We start from the raw sequence: 7,912 nt of genomic DNA, 5'->3' as shown, positions 1-7,912 counted from the left end.
TAGTTTTTTGGTTTTTTTTTTTTTTTTTTTTTGTATTTTTTTAGTAGAGACAGGGTTTCACTGGGTTAGCCAGGATGGTCTCGATCTCCTGACCTCGTGATCCGCCCGTCTCGGCCTCCTAAAGTGCTGGGATTACAGGCTTGAGCCACCGCGTACGGCCTGTTATTGATCTTTTCAAAGCTTGCTCTTGGCTTCATTAAACTTCTCTACTATTTTCCTGTTTTCCCTCAGCATTTTTTATCTTATTTTGTTTCTTCTGCATCTTCTGTCTTTAGTTTTATCTTTTCAGTCTAGTTTCATAAGGTAAAACTCTGAGTCATCGATTTGAGACATTTCTAACAAAAGCATTTAGTGCTTCATATTTATCTCTAAGCTCTGTTTTTTGTTCAATTTGAAATATCTTTTTCTAATTTTCTTTGTGATTTCTTTGACTTTTGATTCATTAGAAGTATAGAGTTTAACTTTCATACATTTGGGGATTTTTCCATAGGTTTTGGTTTATTCATTATTTCTTATTTAATATCACTGCTCCTTATTTCTAATTTAATATCATTGTGTTAAAAGAAAATATTCTGTATAATTTCAATTTCAAATGTGTTGACATTTGTAGTCTTCTATTGCTGAGTAGAATGTTACAAAAATGTCAATTAGGTTAACCGGGTTGATGGTATTGTTCAGGTCGTCCATATATTTGCTGACTTTCTTATTGTTTACTTGATCTATCAAATACTGAGAAAATTATGTTAACATCTCCACTAATAATGATGGGTTTGTCTATTTACTCTTTCTGTATTTTTAGTGCTATTATTAGGTTATTAAAATTATTATATTGTCTTGAAAAATCAACTCCATTATTATACAATATCCTACTTTAATTCTGGTAATATACCTTCTTATGGGAATTTATTAGAAATTATTATGGTCTCTCCAGCTGCCTGACACAGTGTTGCGTGGTAGAGCTTCATTATCTTTTTACATGTAATCAATTTATTGTTTTATATTAAAAATGAGTTGATTGATTGCAGAGAGCACATAGTTGGGTCTTTCTATTCAATTCTACATGTTGTTCTCTGCTTTTTAATCATTGTGTTTTAGACTATTTACCTTTACTGCTATTAGGGGATGAAGTTGTATTTAAGTGTACCATTTTGCTATTTGTTGTTTGTTGTTGTTGTTGCTTTTGCTTTTGTTTTCTTTTTCTACACTTTTACCTTTTTATTAATTTTATTAATTTCATCTTATACCTAATATTGGCTTATTAGTTATGCCTTTGTTGAAATGCGTTTAGGAGTTGCTCTAAATTTTAAAACATAATTTTTTTTTTTTTTTTTGACGGAGTTTTGGTCTCGTTGCCCAGGCTGGAATGCAGTGGTGCGATCTCATCTCACTGCAACCTCTGCCTCCCAAGTTTAAGTGATTCTTCTGCCTCAGCCTCCTGAGTAGCTGGGATTACAGGTGCCCACAACCATGCCCAGCTAATTTTTATATTTTTGGTAGAGACGGGGTTTTGCCATGTTGGCCAGGCTGGTCTCAAACTCCTGACTGCAGGTGATCCACCCACCTCAGACTCCCAACGTTCTGGGATTACAGGCATGGGCCACCATGCCCAGCCTAAAACATAAATATTTAGTCTATCATAGTCCAATTTTAAATAATATTATAGTCCTTTACAAAATGTGTAAAAAGATTACAATTGTTCACTTCCATTGTTTTCCCTCTCATCTTTGTGCTACTGTTGTTGGCATTTATTTCTAAGTGTGTTATAAACTCCACAATACATTTACTTTTACTCTACAATACAGTTACTACTTTTACTTCATTCAGTCAGTTCTTATTTACGAATAATAAAAACAAATTATTTTACCTTCATTATTTTTGCCATCACTGGCACTCTTGATTTCTTTTGTAGGTTCAAATTTCCATTTGGTATCACATTTCTTCTTCCTGAAGAACTTCATTTAATATTTCTCGTAGTGCACTCACATGCGATAAAGTACATCAGTTTTGTTTATCTGAAAAAGTATTCCATGCTCATATTTGAAAGAAATTCTCACTGTGTATAGATTTCCAGATTAGATTTTTTGTTTTTCTTTTCAGCATTTTAAAGGTGTCCTCCTTTGTCTTATGCTGTGCCTCATCTCTGATGATAGGTGAGTTGTCATTTTATCTTTGTATGTGTGTATAATATTTCTTTTTCTATGCATATCTTCAAGATTTTATTTTGGTATCTGAGTTTTGGCAATTTGAATATGATTTTTTTTCTCTATCCTGCTTATGATTCTCTGAGCTTATTGAATCTGGGATTTCTTTCATTGATTTTGCAAAACTTTTAGCCATGATATCTGAAAATATTTCATTTGCCTTGTTACTCTTTCTTCTTCTTAGACTCAAATTAAACATCTGTTAGATTGTTTTATGTTGTTGTACAGCTTGTTCTATTTTTATCCACTCACTCTTCTCTTTTTATTCCAGTTGGGATAATTTCTGTTTCCATAACCTCATGTTCACTGACTCTTCCCTGTGTGATAGTCAGTCTTAACCCCATCAAAGAAATAATCTATTTTTTTGTTGTGTTTTTTGTTTCCAGAATTTCTATTTTGCTTTTTTAAGAAACAGTTTTATTTCTGTTTCTTAAAAAAGTAAAATAAAAATTCTGTTTTATTTCTGTACTAAAATTTCTCATGTTCTCATGCACATTGCTCATGTTTTCTGCTATATCCTAATTATAGTTATGGTAAAATTCCTGTTTAATAGATAGATCCAGTCTAGATCATTCCTGGTTCTGATTCTTTTGAATGTTTTCACTTAACAAAGAGTAAGTATTTTCTTGCTGCTTTTGAAATGTAGTTTTTATTAAATGCTGGAAATTGTTGGTAAAAGAATAGTAGAGACTAGGCTATAGAGTATTTATACTTAAAAATGGGGTGCTGGTCCTTCTGTCAGACTATGTGTGTAAGTGGTTGAGGTGTTTTGGGTACTGTTACTATAATTACTTTCGGTGATCCACAGATTTCAAATTCTTCCAACCATGAACAATTGATGCTTTGTTGAACCTAAATAGGAGATTTTAATCAGTGTTCCTGTTCTACCCAAATTTTACCAAGCATAGCATTGCCTTTGTAATACAAGATATCTCCATACTTTGGCTTCTTTCCCAGAAATAGGTGCTGTTGATTTTTACTTGGTGCAAGGCTTGTGACAGGGACAAAGATATTCTTGTTTTCTCTGATCCAGCCTCCATCCTAGTCAGGCCCTATAAACCTGAGACTTGGGAACTGGTGTTCCTACCTCATCTCACCAGTCATGGCAGCCAGACTCTGCTTTTTATTTGTGACTGGTCATGGGTGGGAGTTTCTGCCATTTTCCTAGTGGACTCCTAGTAGCAGGGCAGGATCCTAGCTTGAATGGATTTCTACCTCTTCCCTAAGAGCAAACTGCTTTCACTTCTACTTTTCCCTCAGTAGCAACTCACTTTTGTCTGGACAAGTGGCATGAAGGCTTTCTGACCTTTCCCCAGAGGTAAACAAATGTTGATTTTGTTTGCAAGGCTTATGGTAGGAGCAGAGAGATTTCCGATCCTCCTTTAGGGAAGAAAACATTTTGCTTCTATCTTGGTTCTTTAAAGATAATTTTATTTCTTTCTATGAATACTTTAAAAAGAAAAACTGTGGTTGGGTGCGGCAGCTCACCCCTGTAATCCCAGCACTTTGGGAGGCTGAGGTGGGCGAGTTGCCTGAGGTCAGGTGTTCGAGACCAGTCTGGCCAACATGGTGAAACCCTGTCTCTGCTAAAAATACAAAAAAGTTAGCCAGGCGTGTTGGCATGCGCCTATAATCCCAGCTACTCGGGAGGCTGAGGCAGGGGAATTGCTTGAACCAGGGAGATGGAGGTTGCAGTGAGCTGAGATTGTGCCACTGTACTCTAGTTTGGGGGTCAGAGTGAGAGTCTGTCCCACCCCTCCCCCCACCACACACAAAAATAAACAAATAAAAGAAAAAGAAAAATTGTGTTACCTTTGGTTCGCAGCAGTTTTACTCTGATATACCTAGGTATGTTTCTATTGTGTTTTTCCGGTTTGAGATTTGCATCTGTGTTTTGATGACTTTATTAAATTTTTGAAAATGTTTCACCATTATGTCTTACAAATTTCTTTTTTCCATTCTCTTTCTTCTTTCAGTTTGAGTCTGCAGTTACAAGTAGGTTAGACCTTTTCATCATGATCCAAATGTTAAACCTTTTTAGCATATCCCATAAATCACTAACACTGTTTTAAATTTTTCTTCTTTTTTTATTTCTCCCCTGAATCAGGTTATTTTCTACTGACTTATCTTCTACTTCACAAATCCCCTGCAGTTCTCTCTAGTCTGCTATTGATACTGTTAATTTTATTTTTAAAAATTAAATTTAAAAACACTATTTGATTCCTTTTAGTAGACTCCAGATTTTTGATACTATTCTCCAGCATGGTTTCTCTTTTCTTAAACATGTTAATATGTTAATCAGTTATTTTATAGTTAAGTCTGATAGTGTCAATGTCTATATTTCTTTGGAATTGTTTTTATCATGAATCATAAAACTGAAAAATGCCTTAAAACCAATGTTACGGAGTAACAGTGGTCAAGAGACTAAGAAAATGGGCAGAACTTATGGTAGACTCAAAGAACTGAGAAAGCAACAGCTGCCTTTCCAGGCTTATTAAGGAACAGATCTTTTCTAAACATCTATGTAGTCAGCTGGGATTTCTAAAGTAGTCTTCTCTAGGAGTAAGAAGAAATTACAAAAATAAAAACACTTCATAAAGTAGCTCCTAGATAATTGCCTGTTAGAAGTCAAATAAATCATTTCTTGAGGAGGATAACATTATGTAGAGCCTCAAATTACCCCTACAGTTTTCCAAATACAGTGTCCAACACTCAATCAAAACTTACCTGTCATGAAAGATGAGATTCAAACACTGAAAAATAGTTTTATTTTTACTTTTTTGCTTAGGAAGCTCTTTAATTTTTCATGGCAGGTGTTCTTTTCATAATTCTACACAGCTTCTAAAATCAATATTTTGAATGTGGAGACAAACAATTTGCTTATTATGGATTGAATATGTAATGAGGAAAATGGAGGAAACAAGGATATAAAAATTATGCCATATATTAAGATAATAAAGAGGAATATTTTGGTGGTGGGAGTAAAAGTAGAGACTTGCCTGGATATGTGAAAATCTAAATAGAGTTATCAAGTAGGCAGCTGGATACTGGAGCTGTGCTGGGTGTGTATAATTTGGGAGTCCTTAGTGTTTACTGATATTATAAAATTAGATGAGATCAGCTTGGGTATTAGTGTACTTGGATTTGAGATTGAATGTGAACCATCTAATATACAGACATCTAAAAGAGAATGTGGCTTCCGCATGGGAGTCTGAGAACTTTCTAATGAGGTAACAGGAATGCAAGGAGAATGTGGGATCCACTGTATCATATTCTGCTAGAGAGGCTGAGTGAGATGAGGACTGAAATTGACCATTGGTTTTAGCAATATGAAAAATTCTAGTGATTTATACACTAGTGATTTTGGGCAAAGGGTAGGATCAAAACCTTAGTTTAGCAGGAATCAGGAGGACCAGAGAGACCACGGGGTGAATACCAGAGGATCTTTATTGAGTGCACTCAGATCCAGCAGACTTAACATCCAAACGCTGGGCCAAAAACAAAGACAGCACTTGACTTATATACATACCTTGGAAAGGGGGTGGGCTAGCTTGAAACAAGCTTACAGTGGCATGAAGCATAGAGGCATGAAAGCAAGGATACAGAGGCAGAACAAAGGCAGTTAATCAAATTGTGACAGGTGCATAACTCAGAATTACATATGACCTTTGCTATGCAGCCCAGATGGCTGTTATCTAGGGTTTGCTCTAGCATCTTGCATGGACTTATCTCATAACCTTCGCTATGACGCCCAGGTGGCTGTTGCTCAGGCCTGCTCAGACAACTCATGACCTTCACTGTACCACTTAGATAAAACAGAAAATTTAAAGTTACTACTTACACAGAACAGAAATCTATAAACTCATACCATAAGAAAAGGGAAAATTTGTTTTTCTCCTTCCTATGTTGAGGGAGTGCTGGAAGAGTCTCCAGAGCACATTCCTTTGTGTCCTAGTTCCTCAGATAGTGTTTATTGAGGCTTTTCCTAGGTCTGGGCTGTGCCTGTTGCTGCCTCTGGGATAAGTCAGCCCAATACAGGAAAGCTTGTTTCTTTTTCTTTTTAATTTTATTTTTTCTTTCTTTAATTTGCATCTCATGGGGAGTGATGGAAGGGGAGAACATGAGAGTGAAAGGTGCAGTTATTTCCTTCAGGGAATCTCTATGTAAAGGAGCATAGTGAAATGGGACCATGTCTGTAAGGTGATGCATAGTATGGTCTATTTTTTTAAATCTAAAAATGATTTATTCTCAAGTGGTAGGCATGATGTGGTCTTAAGGAGTTTCTTTTTTCCTTCAGATGGCAAAGGCATATCGAATTTGTGCTTATGGAAATGATCCAGGAGAAAATTAAAAATTTATGATTTAAATAATTCAGGCAAAGATACATTCAGATTTTGCAGGGTATGAAACAGATAATTTATGAGATACCCTTGAGGAAAAAGAACATAAAACAATAAACAAAGTTTGTATGAAAATAAACATTTATTTAGAGTATAAAATAATAGATAACTAAGTTTTACAAGGTTGAAAATACCTTAAACATCAATATTTTATAAAAATAAAAATATTTTTTTCTATTAAATATCTGATACAACTCTATAAATCTCTGCTCCCAACTATTTTGGCTACATATTATCTGATCACATTTTCATGACGATAACTTTGTAATATCACTTTGGGGTTGATTTTGGAATCACAGGAGGTGAGTAATTTGCTCAGATGTGTAAGCCAAATGGAGATAAAAACCAAGATGAAGAAAGACCACCTGTAAAGTATAAACTTCCTGCTGCGCCTCAAATAAACAGGGTTGTGAAGCAGGAAGAAATGGTTTAGGATGGCCTCCTAGAGGGAAGTGCTTAATCAGACCTAATTAAAACTTACTTGTTGTCACTGGGCTCTATCCAAGTCCTCCTCCCCTGTGGGTGGCAGCTTCATTTTTAAGTTATCACTCTGGCTTTTATTTCTTTTCTTTCAACAGAGAGAAATGTACAACTTTTTTCCATAAAAGAAGTTTATTTGGAAAAGTCAGCCTCTTACACAAGGTTTTGTATCTAATATGTTCATTCTGTCAATTACAGGGGTACTTTAAATGCATTGAATATAAGAAATATTTAGTTTTTGTTTTGATCCATCCCCTTTTTATCCTGATGCAGAAGCCATTTCTCTACTTTTCAGGTAAGTGAAATGGGTCACACAATTTGTAGCTTTGTGTGGAGAGTAAGTATGTGTTCAACAATTCTAAGTATACCATAATTTCTTTAAGGCCTTCTCAGAAAAAAGAAGAAAATACTCAAAGCTAGGCACACTTAGCAATTTCTCTCATAGTCTTATCTTTATCTGCTTGCTTGATGCCACATTTTTCTGGCCCTCTTTAATTTGCAAAGATTGAAACTAAAAACAAAACAAAACAAAACAAAAACCCCCAGCAAACACACACACAGCTCTAAGCTAGAATAAGATATAATTGAGACCTCTGTGAATCAAAGGAGAAAACTTTCAGAAAAAAAAAAATCCAATAGTCTCATGTTTTAACCAAGGTTTTGGGAAAACCTAAGCTGAATTCAACTGATGTTTGAAATGTGTTTACATTTGATTGGATGTGCTGTATTTACTAAGAAGGCACACATATATAGTTTTGAAATTTTTAATACTAACCTTTACAGTGAGAAAAATAATGCCAAGTGATTTCAGCAGGGGCAATAATTTATAAC

At 35.0% G+C, this 7,912-nt stretch overlaps 1 protein-coding gene across 1 annotated transcript in view; it reads right to left on the bottom strand.

The window, feature by feature from the left end:
* LOC112621435 (olfactory receptor 6B1) overlaps positions 1–7,128 on the bottom strand; it is a 16,079-nt gene extending 8,951 nt beyond the window's left edge. Inside the window, exon 1 of the mRNA XM_025380870.1 lies at positions 7,083–7,128. The gene's annotated coding sequence lies outside the window, so the exon portion shown is untranslated. The remainder of the gene's footprint in view (positions 1–7,082) is intronic.
* Between the last annotated feature and the right edge of the window lie 784 nt (positions 7,129–7,912).

The sequence above is a fragment of the Theropithecus gelada genome, chromosome 3 (assembly GCF_003255815.1).
Source record: "Theropithecus gelada isolate Dixy chromosome 3, Tgel_1.0, whole genome shotgun sequence".
Classification (NCBI taxonomy): domain Eukaryota; kingdom Metazoa; phylum Chordata; class Mammalia; order Primates; family Cercopithecidae; genus Theropithecus; species Theropithecus gelada.
Note: the sequence above shows the minus strand (reverse complement) of the source record. Positions and strands in the feature narration are given on the sequence as shown.